Raw genomic sequence first — 14,806 nt, 5'->3', positions numbered from 1 at the left:
TAGTTTTGCTTGCTAATGACAAGCTGGCACCCATTCTCAAATCAGGTTCACCTGTCTTGCAGTGAGTCTAGCAGTCTAGTCTACTCTACAAGCAGAGTGCGTGCTGCAAGGATACATCAGGTACAACACACTGGAACACGCCTGAAATGGACTTGAGATGCTGGTGGGGCTCAGGGAGCAGACAGGTTGCTGTAAATTGTGTAGGCAGCTGTACTGATGGGCAAGAAACAGGACACCACGACTCAGAAAGGTAGAGACACGTTTCCTGTTCATTTGTGACCAAGAGAGGGTTGCTCTGCCTGAGGCTCATGAGCAAACTGACCTGCCATGTTGTTTTCTTCATATTTTTCACTTTTCTGCTTTGGGATTGCCATTCTAAATGAAAGGGGTGCCATTGACACCACATTTGGATGCACCTCTTGGTCCATTACTTTTCTCCTTAATAGATTTTAGTGCCCAAATGAGGAGTTTGTTGATAGTGATTAAATCCTTTCATAGATTCATCAACTCTCTCAGCAATGCAGGCTGTAAATGAAACTAGCACAATGGGTGGAACTGCACCTGATTTCTTTTTTAAATTAAACAGAAGGGTGAACTGATTCCTCCGGGTACCAGCGTGAAGTGCCCAATATGAAGGTCGCTGAAAAGACAGCTGTCCTGTGCCTTGCAGTGACACACTCCCTGTTCCTGTTACCTGCTTGTCCCTACATGGACAACCATCTGCACCTTTTCATCAGATGCACCAAGTGCTCCGTTATCTCTTCAGTCAACATTGCTTTTTCAGCCTTGATAGGAATCTGCCTATGAAAACATGGGTTTTATTTATCTTTTATTTAATGAAGAATATTACCGAGATATTGGAAAATTCCTCCTCTGAACACGAAACTGAATTGATTAAGCATCTCTCTTAAAAATAGAGAAAGTGCAGCTAGGCTACAAATTTTTTGCCTTTTGCAAGGCAATTTCATTCTAAAAGAGCCTCTTGCTCCATTGTATGGTCTGCCTGAGCAGCAGCTGAAGCTGATCTGTCTTTAGCCAGCAGCGATCAAGAGGAGTGGTCACTTCAGATGGAAAGATAATGAGTGGCTGAGCCCAACTCAGGTTTCATTAGTGGCAAAGCATCTCATTTCCACGGAGAAGCAGGAAATTCAGGCATAGGCTGTATCATCTGGCAAGGGACAGGCAGGTCCCACATGAGTATGCCAGGTTTTTGGGATGCCTTTTTGAGTGCGGCGTATCATGTCTCTCCACTCTTCAGCAAGCTGCAGTGTTGTTTATCACCCTGCCTGGGGACAGGCACCTGATTTTTAGTATCACAACTCTGGCATAAACCTGGTCGATGCCTAAATTGCTATACTGAATCTTTGGATAAGCACTTCTTGAAGAATACATAAATGACATGTGAATCAAAAATAAGTATGTCAGTCCTTCATGGATAGCTGGTTTGTGTGTTCTAGTGCTGCCAGAAGGACACTAGATATTAAAATCATACTCAGGCTATGTTAACTTCCAAGATCTTTTTAGGATGCCAAAAAAAAAAAGGATGCAAATTATTGCTGGAACAATCCCAAGTGGCAACAGAAAGCTGCCAACTAGAAGTGATTTATGGAAATGATAACACACTATATAACTAATTGTGTAACAAAATACATTTACTGGAGGACTAGCAACCCATCTGAACAGCATGGCACCAGCTAATCAAATATATAGAAACCATGGACCAAGAGAGTACAATTCTAGCCAAAAGACTGCTGCAGCACCTGCTGCTATGAATAATAAAGAAATCATTTGCGTACAACTCCAGCTGTAACATTTTTGCAAGTGGAAGTGTCAAACAGAAGCCAAAGATAAATACACTCTGCTGATATAGACATGTGTTTTTTTGCTGAAGTATGTAAACTAGCCCACAGAAACCAGAAATGTTTAGATGCTGGGTCCATTCCTCCCCCTCAGCAGTCCTGTGTTTCAGCAGAGCCATCCCATGTTCACCTGTGTGAGCAAAGGTCTCCAAAAGCTTGCCTGGGCAGTGTCACCCTGTGCTCTGTGATCAGAGCAGGATGAGCCAGTGACATGAATGAGGCAATTGTACTCTGAGTGTTGGTGCAGCTAGCTCAGGAAAAGCTGTGGATCTATTGTTGGGAGGACATGTTGCACTTATAAAGAACCTGGAATGGCCTCAAGTTTCAACAGTTTTTATTGGATTTTAAGAAAAACTTCACAGAAGTTATTGCCAATCATTGAGACAGGCTGCTTGTTCAGGGAAGGGTAGAGTCACCATCCCTGGAGGTATTTAAAAGATGTGTAGATGCAGATGTGGCACTCAGGGACATGGTTAAATGGTGGACTTGACAGTGTTAGGTTAATGGCTGTACCTGAAGATCTTTGAGGTCTTATATAACCTAAAGGATTCAATGATTCTGATTTTCCTGAAAGGCATTCTGTGTGGAAAAAAATTATTCAAATTAACTCCTCAGATGAAGTGGAAGTGAAGGTAGAAGCAAAACACCACAGCATTATAAAGTCAACGAGGAAAATAAACATATACATCAAAAAACAGTTTCTCTGATGTATACATAATCTTTCATGGTTATAAGTGATCAGGGCATGAAACTCATCAAACAACTGGATTAAATGACTTAATAACATCCCAGAAAGCTTATTGTCACATAAAAGCTTTTTATTTTTTTTGTTTTTGTTTGACACAGATTATGAAACAGTTGACTTGAACAACTTCAAAACCACTTTAATTTGCAACAGCACAGGGATTCTGCAATGCCAGCCAATCCTGTAATACCATACACCATTTCAAAGAAAAAAAATATCATTTTTCATCCAAGTCTTTTGCTTCTCTCTTCCCCATCAACCTCTATTAGTTATTAGCTCTTTTATGCTCCCATTTCAAATATGCCCATATCTTCCACTGATATTTCTGAGTACCTGTCAAACTGTCATCATTCACTCTCAGGAAATCACACCCTCCAAAAAAAAATAAAAAAGGTAATTAGTATATCTGTTTAGCATGCAAATAACTCTTCTAGACATTTAATAAAAAAGCCAGAGGATTTATTCAACATAGATATGGTATCAAAAATATCACTGCTATCAAATAACCCTGGCATTTGGACAGGGCTACTTTACATCTGCTGTTAATAAAAAAGGCTTTGGATTCTGTAAGCTTATATTCTGCAGTGAGCAATCGGCAGCACCACTCTGAAACACAACTCTCCTTGCAGAGGAAAAAGGATAAATCTGTATGACTTCCAACTGGTTCACTGATACTGAAGGAAACAACTCTAAACTGAAAAAGGTCCTGCAAAGTATAAAGATTGAAAATTATGCTGGTTCTTCATTCTACCAATTTAATAACCTGCTAGGCTTTAATTAGAGTGACATATAGGCAGTTTTAAAGGAGGAAAACAGCAATCCACATGCAAAACTCAATCATCTGCATAGCGGGTTTATTAGATCCTTTCAGAAAGATGTTGACAGAAGGAAAGAAAATCCTAGTTTCTGCTTCAAAATAAAATTCTACAGCCCAAAAAGGGAAGTAATATTACGCCACTAAGCAATGTTAGCTTTAACTTGAAGTTACCTGGCCCCTGCAAGGAGATCTTCAGTCTGGATGACACTTGAAAGTTCCCTAGAGCATGTTAGCTGAGAATAATGGCAATACTGAAGCTATTCCACAGAAAATACTGTTGAGACTGCTGTGTCAGAAATTCAATTTCTCGCAAAGACTTGGCACCCATCTTTGGTGCAGGGTTGAAATTGCTGCTGGATTTTAGTGCTTAAGATGTATCTTCAAAGGCTGACACCAGGGCTCATAATTTTCCTTTCAAATACAACCACTGCAGAGGTGTTTATTAGAGACCATATTTAATATATGACCAGAGCACTATTGGAGAAGTCACTAGTGGCATGGGAGACGGATCTTGGTTGGATGGGATTCTGCCTCACACCTGTTGCATCCCAACACGTTGGCCTCCTCACCAGGTTAGAAAGTAGGGGGAAGGCGAAATTCTCGATTTCTTCCATTGAACCTGAGCTACTGTGCTGCAAGCTATTCATGATGGAGTCAAAGAAAGAAGATTAAGTCTGCAGTCAAGCAAGTCTTCTTGCTTGTTCACAAGAAGAGTGACCAGCAGGTCAAGGGAGGTTATTCTGCCCCTCTACTCCACTCTCATAAGACCCCACTGGGATTGCCGCATCCAGCTCTGGGGACCCCAGCACAGAAAAAATGTGGTGCTGTTGGAATGGACCCAGAGGAGGGCCACAAAGATGATCAGAGGGCTGAAACAACTCTCCTATGAAGACAGGGTGAGAGAGTTGGAGAAGAGAAGGCTCTGGGGAGACCTCACTGCAGCCTTTCAGTACCTACAGGGGGGCTTCAAGCATCTGTAAGAATTCAGAGGACACAGACATGTCTTTTGAAAACCCTAAACTTAATATTCTGAGCTGTGTTCTAAAAAGGTAAGATTGTAAATATTGCCCAGAGATATAAAAGCATATTTAATAATTGTGCACAGCTGTTACAAGACACATAATGAAAATTTGAAAACAATTTTTGCTAGTTTAGTATTTTAGTTGGTAAAATTACCCTCACTCACAGTTTTCAAAATGCATTTTACTTTAGTCTAAATACTTATTTTATTTAATTTTGCACCAAGATCAGCACTGGTTCAAAAACTCATAGAAGGAAGAAGTTATTCAATTGCTTTTTTCTGTTTGCTACTAATATGTATCTATTTTGCCTAAGTACTATTGATAGAAGTTTAGAAAATAATGTGACATTTCTTATGTCTGCTGTTTTGAAAGCTTTGATCAAATAGAAATCTGCCTGGAAACTATTTTAAAGTGAAAGCTTTTCAATGGCGTTAAAAAAAGGTTTGCAATAAGTGGAGCAGAGCAATAATAAAGTATATAAAAATGAAAACCATTTCAACAATGTTCCAAGTGAGATTAGAAGAAAACGAGCTACAAGACTAACAGTAAAGGAACATGCATTTCAGTAAGTGTAATTTATCATACTTATCTAAAAGAATTTATTATATTAACAGACTAGGGAGATTTTACCTCTTGCAGCTGCTATTATTTCCAAACGTCAAGCAATTACAGCCCGGGGGGTTATAACCAAATTTTTATTGAGGAGGATTCGGTTCCAACACATGAGGAACAGCCACTTGCAGTGAGTGCTAGGGTGTGCCTCTATGGTATTTTTTACAGTATTAAACCATTGCAATTGCTTGTTTTTGATTAGATGATACCATTCATCTCTGTGGCTCGGCTGGCTGTGCCTATTTGTCTTGCACCAGCACTAGCACTCATCTTGACAAACAGGAATCAAAAGCAGCAGAACATTAATTTTATCCCAGTTTCTTCTGTTTAATTTGTTGTTTTCATCACAAGAGCTCCATTACAGCTCCATCTCCTCTGTTGCACATGTTGCTCTAATGCAAGAACTTTGTTTAATACTCTGTAATCTTGGGGGTTTTGCTGTCATTCACTCTACATTACCTTTGCTTCTCCTATGATTTCCCTTATGGGATGACTGTATTTGCTATTCCATGGTCTTGGAGAGTGAACTATCTGATCTCCTATATTTGGCCCCAGTACAACTAGTGGAAGTCTGAACATGAAAATTTTCCTGTTATTTAATAGAGCAAAAAGCCTCTGTGTTGACAAGAGCCTCTTTGTTGCTGACTATGCCATACCACATATGCAGGTATGCTCAGATACCACCATTTACATTCGGGTAAAAATATGTTGCAGAAGTTTGCAACTGATCTACAAATCCCAGAGGGATGAGAGCAATAATACTGGAATCAGTAGAAGTGGTAAGCTGGAGTTTGTGACTATTGAGGACTTTTTCCACACTCTTTTCAATTTAAAAATTCCATTGACGTGACTTTTCAACAGAGAATGTCAATTATCAAATAAAAAAGCAAATTGTTAACAGGTTGCATTTTGATAGCTTTGAAAAAACAGTACTTTTTGTGTTGAAAATATGTTTACTTCAATATTTAACTCATTGAATAACATTACATAAGAAATTTGCAAAGCCTGGTCTTGAACCATATAAGAAAATTTTACAAACTGGCAAAGCACTTCACAGAAAGGAAAGACTATTTCTACAAATATTTGTACTTGAAACCATGAAAAAGGTTTCATAAGGTATCCTAAGTTTAGATACCTTCTTCACCTTCAAGGATTTTATTATACCTGTGATTTTGGAGGTCACTGGATTTAATTTAGAAAATAGCTCTGAACAGGTAGAATTATTATTTTTTTAATACTATTTTGGAGATGTAGATATTTAAAACTCCAGAATGTTACTTTGCTGTAATATATCCATGGTAATTTTCTTAAATTTTCAGAGATTCTATATACTGTGCTCATGGACGTCCATGTTCTAACCAAAGCAAGCTGAAAGAACAGCTTCTCTGTTGTCACTATTTTGCCCTTTGTGGCCAGCTGGATATACCTGAGAGACAGAACACAGATGTTTCACTGCAGAAACAGATGCCCCTCGGCCCTTCAAGGTGATCAGGGCAGCCAAACAGGTCTGGTTCCACCTGGTATAAAGTGGTGATATATCTCCATTCTCTTTCACTTACACAAACTCTTAGTAGCACTTCCCACTTTTGTGCTTTTAGATACACTTTAATAGTAGCCAATATTTTAAAATCTAATTAAAATTTAGCCTGACAGTTGGGTATTATGTTCTTGCAAAGCAGGTACAGGAAACCTCAAGAATTTTGCCAAGGAGACAGCTTGTGGAATATGTACACACTTTTGGTTTGCACGGTGTCCTAAATGTTCAGTTCATCCCATCCAATTCCCAACAGCCACTTTTAAGGATCACTTCCTTACAGGATACAGTTCTGCCACATCTCAGCAAATTTCACGCTGATAAAATCAAAAAATGTCCTCTTCATTATGCTTTTACTTTTAGCAAGTCCCAGAAGCACTTAGTCATTCTGAACTCTCAACTCTGCAGCAGGACTAACATCAACATGCTCAGAACTGTGCAAATAACAATTAGTGCTCAGTCCTGTGCTAAGATAACCAGCCATGATGCTGTATAAACAAAGACATGAATTAAAACTGGAGATAATGTAGTTGTCACAACATAAGCGTGGGGGTCAGGTGGAAATGTGATGGGGCGGAGGTGGGAGGAAGAGAGACAAAAATGAAGAGCAATGACTGCCAAATGGAGATGAACAAAAGTGAGAGGCCAGAGCAGCCCCTGCTTTTTACAATCCTGGAACAATACAGTGAGTCACACATTGCTATCATTTTTACCCTCTTGAGTAGGAAGAAGTGCTATATCTATTTTAAAGATAGAATGAAGTGGGAAAGGTACAAGAGGTCACAGAACAACAAAGAAAGGCATGAAAGCTGGGGACTGCTATCCTGCTCTGGGAAATGAGTGACTGCTAAAGCAAACAGCAGTTAGCAGTAATCCATGGCAGAGCATGAAAACTAAGCCCTGTGAGCTCTGGCTACAGCTGTGGTGTTATTTTAGCTTGGCTCAGAGCAGTACTTAGCTGGGAATGAACTTCAGACCGCTACTAGCAGCAGTTTGTTTGTTTTCACTACTGAGTGTCCACAGAAATGTTTCATGATGTCTAGGCTCTAAGTGGATATCAGGTATTCTCCTTCACAGTCAATAAAACTCATCATTGTAATTTTGTCTTAAACAAAAATGCACTTTTCCCAGTAAAATGATGTATTAGCCATCAGTTAAAAATCTTGGTCAACATTTTAGGCTTTTTGAGGAAAATCAACACAGGTTTGTTTAGTGGTCATTTTTCAGTAAAAGGTAAAGCAGGGGTAAGTGAAGAATAAGTTGTTTTATTCCAAAGAGTTACTGAAAATACAGAAGTTGTGCACAGCAAAAGACCTGTGGACAGCTTTGTGAGAACACCTGCAGAAAATGTTAGGTAGCATCCCTGCCCCTTCTGGCATCCCAGAGAAGCAGACATTCTAATTGTTTCATATCTTCTAATTTTTAGATTTTAGTCTTTATAGGACATTTCAGTACTGGAAACCTGCTGTAAATCCTTTTCAATCTGTGATCCTTTTTTTTTTTTTTTTGTCTGCCTCTGTGGTTTTATCTCTGCTTATCAGAGCTGTTATACCAGATTTAAAGAAAAACCTTTTCCCATGCAAATGACATGCTTTCCCTTTGGGAAGTTTCATACTTCACCCTTTCTAAGAAAGAACAGGATGGTTTTCAGTGTGCCAGCACCAGGTAAAAGGATGCCACCTACCTCAACATCTCCACAGCAAACGCACCCAAGACATGTCAGAAATTACAGCTCCACTGCAAATTCTGGTGTAGCCCATAGGAAAACCAATGCTTGTGATCTCTATTGACTTCTGTTGTTTATTTTCAAAATGAACACTTCAACCCATATAAACATAGGACAATACATTTGTGTTATGGTTGCAAAGTTAATATTTTCATAGCAAAGCATAAATTTCCCTTTGCAGTGGGGTTCACTGCCAGAAAATGCCCAGGTGCAATTCAGGTAATTGCCATGTAAACTCCTAAACGAGACATAGACCTAAACAACTTCAAAGCCCTGTGTTCCCAGCTGCTTGCCTTACTTTTTGCCTTACCTGCCATGCACCCTAACCACGCCCTCTTCCCCTCCCCAAGTAAGCATATGCACACATATATAGACACACACATACTTTTAGATGTGCGTATGTGAGTGTGCACCCCTGATTCACCCACCCTTCCAGTCTTTTCCCTGCAAAAATTGCTGAGGTTGTGAAAGAGCATAAATTTGCATGCTCACCTACTGAAAGGGCTGCTGGCTTAATCTGTGACCTCCAACAAGTCAGCGCAGCACTGGCTGAACAAAGAAATGAATGTTCTGCAGCTAGTCATGAACATCTCCACTGCTACAGTGACCCTTGGATTACTGCTATCCAGAGCAAACCTTTAAGCAGATTGGTCTCTAACTTCTGCAGCTATGTCACTCCTAATGCACAAGTCAGAGACGTTAGGGTTTCCATAGCCATAACCATATTTTATAATTTACTGTCTTACAGACATCACAAAATGTCAGTACAGAAGCATTGACCTTGACTTATCTGTGTCATATCATGTTTAAAATCATTGGCAAAAGTCACGATGAGGTACTTAGTCATCTGCATGCATCCTTCTCTGACAACAGGAGAGAGCAGATATTTGTTAGGGACTAGCTCAAATTCCAACCCCCCTCCATCCTCCCACACACACATACACATTCCTGCATAGCCTAAGACAGATTCAAACTCATTTCAATATATGTTGTACTGGCTAAAGCTATTTTAAAGCAAAAAAACAACCAAAAAACACTTTACATCTTGAAATGGAGTAAAATAACTGCACTCCCACAGAGGGGTTATAAAATTGTCATGGGCAGCCAAAACAAATATATTCACAGAACTATCTCCATACCTTGTGCTCCTATATGAAGACCTTGTTTTATGCTTCTCTGCAATGCAGACAAACAATTATTTTCTGTTCCTTTTTTTATTTTATTTTATTTTATTTTTTGGTAGCTAAGCACCATGACCTTCCTAGAAATATTCAAGGATCCTTTAGTGGAAAATTCCACAATCTCTTCAGTGTTACTGTTCTTCATAGTTCAGTATGATTTCTAAATGGAATAAACTGAACTTAAAAGTACAGAATTAAAAAAGGTGGTATTGACAATTTAAATAAAAATAAATGTTTCATAGCATTGCTTAAAATTTATGACACATTTGTTGAACAATTTTTATACTACTCACATGCATATCATGGACTACAACTAAATGCTGATGGAATGAATGGAGATTTTTCCATCACCTTGCCTATCACCTTTAACTTTTTGTCCTTAATCCCTGAGACAAGTATTATCCTTTTCTGTTTCCTGTTGTGTAATTCAAGATAATGGACACTGCTTAAAATTTGTTTTTACAGTTAGATTTAACGTGCTATTCATCTTTTGAAAAGAACTGATTTTAGAAAAAGCATCATTGCTTCAGCTGATCTTAAATCAAGGTAGATCTGATTTATATGAACTACAAGTCAGGTCCAACAAGAATAAATTTTTAAAGTGAAAATTATTGTCTCAACCCAGAAAATTGAGAAACCCCACAGTAAAAAGTGTACCTACTGATCCACATCTATCTTCTGTTCAATTTTACTCACTCAGTCACAGCAACCAAAAATAATGCTAACTCATGATGCAACATCTGAGATCAGAAAGCAGTTATGGTTATTCAGTTTCAAAAAGTTATCTCCTAATTGGTATATTCTAATATTTCAAGAAAAAAATTAGAAAAACATTCAAAAAGGGCTTCTCAGTAGGAAAAACCTACTAATTATTGCAAGAAAGGATTTTTGGCTTCCTGTGGTCTCTGGTTGGGCTTCTGAACTATAGTCAGAATTCACATCTGCAACAACTTTGGTGATACCAGCTGCTGGAAAACTGGATGCTGAAATGTCTCTCTACCTTTACAGCTTGAATTCTGTTTCAGCATAGAAATGTACATTTGATTAGTAATTGTTTTATTAATTATTGAGGGAAGTAAAGGTGGCTCTCCCAAAGTCTCATGGCTGTAAGATGAACTAGTTCCCCATTCCTTGGGACCTCAGTGCTGTCTATACAAAGAACAGTAGCTCTCAGTTATTGAGAGACTTAGTTTGCTCTGTTATTATCTGCTCTGACAGATCTCCTACACAAATCCTTCCTCCAGAAGCGGGAGCAATTATTTTGTACTTCATGGGGTAATGACATGAGAATAAAGGAGAGATGTCACATTACAGTCATTCTGCTGCCTGTGGTACAATTCATAGTGACAGTATCTGAGGACTTGTTCCTACTGCACTAGGAGTAAGACAAGACCTTTACATAACTATAAGTAGCTCTTTAGCCAGAGAAACATGTAAATTCATGCATGTAAATGAATGCAAATGAATTTTAAAAATTTGCTGACCTCTTGACAGGTGATGGAAAAAAGTTTGAGGGCATTCTCCCAGGATTAGCTCTACTTCAGGACTAGAGGCTAGGTCTTGACTTAATCTAGGACCTACAATATCATGAGAGCTTGAAGGAGACCATCAAATACATAGAACCTTACTACGAGCTGCTAATGAGAGTTAATGATACAATATCTAGAATTTTGACCTGCTTATTATGTAACTTGAAATGTTTCATCCCTTGCAGCAATAGCTGGGGCTTCATGGCTACTTGCACCTTCACATTCAGAGCCCTCCAGTATCTTAGGCTGTCTTTAAAACCCATTTATCACTAGAAATACCTACTAAGATTTTATAGTTGATGAAAAGAAGGAAAAATCAATTAAAAAATTAATGTTTACACCAAGCCAAATAGGATAGTATCAAAACAGACTCAACAATGTAGTTTATGACAGCATATTTTAGCTCACCAAGTATAACAGCCATGCAGTGTCAAGCCTCTTTATCATCTACATGATTAAAGAATGAGAATACATAACTAGAGGCAGATGATTTATGAAAGGAGAAGATGCCGTACATATTAATTGACTGTGAGATTAAGCAACTATCATTATTTCACTGACTTCTTTATATTTCAGAATCTTAGCACCCCTTTAGTCTGAATTCATAGCTATACAAGCCCAAACAGGGAGCAAATATTGGTGTATGTAACACTACCTGGAGTTCCTCCAGTCTTCATGCTAAACATTCTTAAGGCCCTTTAAAGATAACACTCTAATTTCTTGCTGCATTTTTTCTACGATGTATTGCAATATTCACCTTCATTCTATGTCAAATCTAATATAATTCATAACTAATCTTGGGCAAGCCTAAGCTCTCTCTTAACTAAAATGTATTCTAGTATGAACCTTTTTATTTTACTAAATAATCAGACGATGACATTTCTATAGTGACTTTTATTTTCAAGAATTTTGAAGGACAGAAAGAGACACTCAAATTACTTTCTGCACAAGGGCTTTTCCACATTTGGTACAAGAATGTACCCTCCTCTCTTATGTCCAGAAGTTCTAGAGTTTTTGATCCTGTGTTGTAAATTTTCAGTACACTATCTGTCAGCTTTTTAATGGTCACAGTGTTTTGGAGCACATATTGAGAGCTTTATCCATATGAGATTAAAGTACAAATTCAAGACAGCAACACAGAGAATGCAGCAATTTACCATTTATGTAGCATTATGTTATTTTATTGCTTACATTACAACGTGTCTCACATTCAGGATTCAACCAGAAATAAGGGAACACACAACATATGAAAAACTAGGTCAAACCCCATGCATATGTATAGGATGAAAGGATCATCCTTGGATCGAAGACCTCACAGCCTAGCTTAGACTTTTATTCTAGATGCTAGTGGCATCTCTGCTCATGGCAGAGGAATTGGAAATACATGACCTTTAAGGTCCCTTCCAATATAAACTATTCTATGATCAGGATGCTCAGGTGCCTACTAGAGATGTTTACAATTTCTGAACTGGTGCCAGTGGATAATGGATACAAAAATAGACATGGCCATCTTTCTGCCGCTAGTTCTGACCCTAACAATGGAATTAAAAACTGAAACATGCCATTTTGCATATACAAGGAAATATGTATTTACAGGTGATTTCAACACTGCTCTTATTTTTCAGTATACTCAGCAGCTACTCTAGATCATGAAGCACAAGATTACAAAAAAAAATTAAGAAAAAATTAAGGAATTCCTGGCAAGTTTTACATTCCCCTTTAAAAAAAAATTATATACACCCTCCCTTCCTCCCTTCCCTCCAGCAAATACCACTCATGTTTAAGATTAGATTATTTTTCTCCCAATTCCTCTTTAGCTGCCAGAGTGTGACTCACTGTCAGATTGATCTAATTACAATTACAGACCTTGTTCTTCTGGTGTTACAAGGGAAAACTAGGAAACATAAAGGAAAAGGTCAATACAGAAAGACTCTACAAGTCAGGATATGTTAAACAGTGCCACTAGTGATTTCTGCTGATTTTTCTATAGCATTTTTTTACAATAATGCAACAGAAAACAATTACACTTCTCAGACACCTACCTGAAAGGTTGGTTTTGTTTCCATGCTACATACAGATTTTAGTTCTTTAGCATAAGAGTGAAACAAGAGGGTAATAGTTTAATAATATAGTTTAATAATATAATCATATAGTTACTGTTAGTAGAATAATAAATATGAGCTATTTATGTAACATTCATGTGATATTTTGAAAGATTTAAACATTTGGTAGCAGGGATAATTTAACAACAACTGTTCTCCTAAGACATTAGCAAAATGGGAATCTTCTAAAGTTATATTTGCAATGTTTAACTTTTTAATATTATTATTCTGAAGATACTATAATGCAAGCTCTATGTTAACTTCATAGAACAAGGCATATTGAGCACATCACATAGTGTCTAAGCAATGGATATAGTTTATGACTCTAATTTATACACTTTGAAGGCAAAAATACACTTAAAAAGAGTGAAATTATTTTCCTGAGAAGACCTCTCTGCTGTTTGCCTTCAAGTTTTTCTAGGAGCCAAAGAGAAAGGTCAAGTCTAAGGACCTTGCTTTGTCAGAAAGTTTATTTAATATTAGTAACCAAGAGCATTAAATTTGTAAATTACTGTAATAACTTTTGTGTTTTCATATACTTCTAATTTTCCCAAAGAATGTAATTAGAGAGTAGGTATTTAACTGCACTATCCTTGTCACTGTCTTTATCTAATAGCTGACATTATGCAGCTAAATATGCCACCCCTGAGAGTCTTCTGAATTTGTTTGGAGATGCTGGCATGGTTGTTAAAAAAGCATGGCTACCTTAACAGTTTTGCAGGGGAAACAATTAGTAAATCTTACTGGTTTGGCATTTTAGAATAAATCAGCTTTGCTGGAGAAGTTCAAAATACTGAACAAACACAATAGTGATGCATTAATACTTTGGAAGACATTATCAGTTGGAATTAGCGAAGCAGGTTGTTAAGGCTATGTACTGCTTAATTTTATTAATTATGTTTCATTTTGGTTAAAAAACCAAAACAATAAACCTCATAATTGCAGATAATAGAACTTCACTTTTTTTGTTTTGGAGAAGAGATATGAAGTATAGCAAATAATATTATTTTTCAGTGGCTAATTAAACAACCATAAAGGGGGCTGGGAACATAAAGTGCAGGCCACTTGAAAGTCTTTATTGCAAAGGGTATCTCCTCGTAACCCAAACTCTTTTATTCCCAGGAGGATGCCTTTTACAGAACATGACTGTCCTCAGTAGTGCCTAAGGCAGTTGCATAGAACAGACTCAGTTCAAGAACAGAACAGAATAAATGAAAATGAGGAGTCGAGAAAATCTGAACTTCCATTGCAACATTTTTATATTATTCATTATTATTCTTTGCTATCCACAAATAATGAAGAATAAAATTAATGTAAGATATAAAAAAACCCCAAACCTATATTGAAAATCCATGATTAATTTCTACATTTAACTGAAAATAAGTGTTTTTTACATTTACAAGTCATCAGGTTGTTAAGTTTTGGCACATGTAACAAAACTTTGAGTTCATCTAACAGCACATTGCACATGTGGGATTGACTTCATCTAGTAACAGGTGTCTACAATGCAAACATTTACAGCTGAGGCAGTTATTCTGTATGGGATATTGGTCATTTCCCACAAAAATCTCATGAATAAAGCACTCTCTAAATGTGCCTGGTTTTGCCTTTAAAGAGGATGACCACCTCTCCTTACATGTAAAAAGTCCAAAACATGACACGCATTTTGTAGAACCAGC

The 14,806-nt window shown here is 37.6% G+C and overlaps 1 protein-coding gene across 3 annotated transcripts in view; it reads right to left on the bottom strand.

Moving 5' to 3' along the window:
- The window catches only part of STARD13 (StAR related lipid transfer domain containing 13), a 287,017-nt gene that overhangs the window by 163,634 nt on the left and 108,577 nt on the right, over window positions 1-14,806 (bottom strand). The window lies entirely within an intron of this gene.

This window comes from Poecile atricapillus, chromosome 1 (genome assembly GCF_030490865.1).
Source record: "Poecile atricapillus isolate bPoeAtr1 chromosome 1, bPoeAtr1.hap1, whole genome shotgun sequence".
Taxonomy (NCBI): domain Eukaryota; kingdom Metazoa; phylum Chordata; class Aves; order Passeriformes; family Paridae; genus Poecile; species Poecile atricapillus.
Note: the sequence above shows the minus strand (reverse complement) of the source record. Positions and strands in the feature narration are given on the sequence as shown.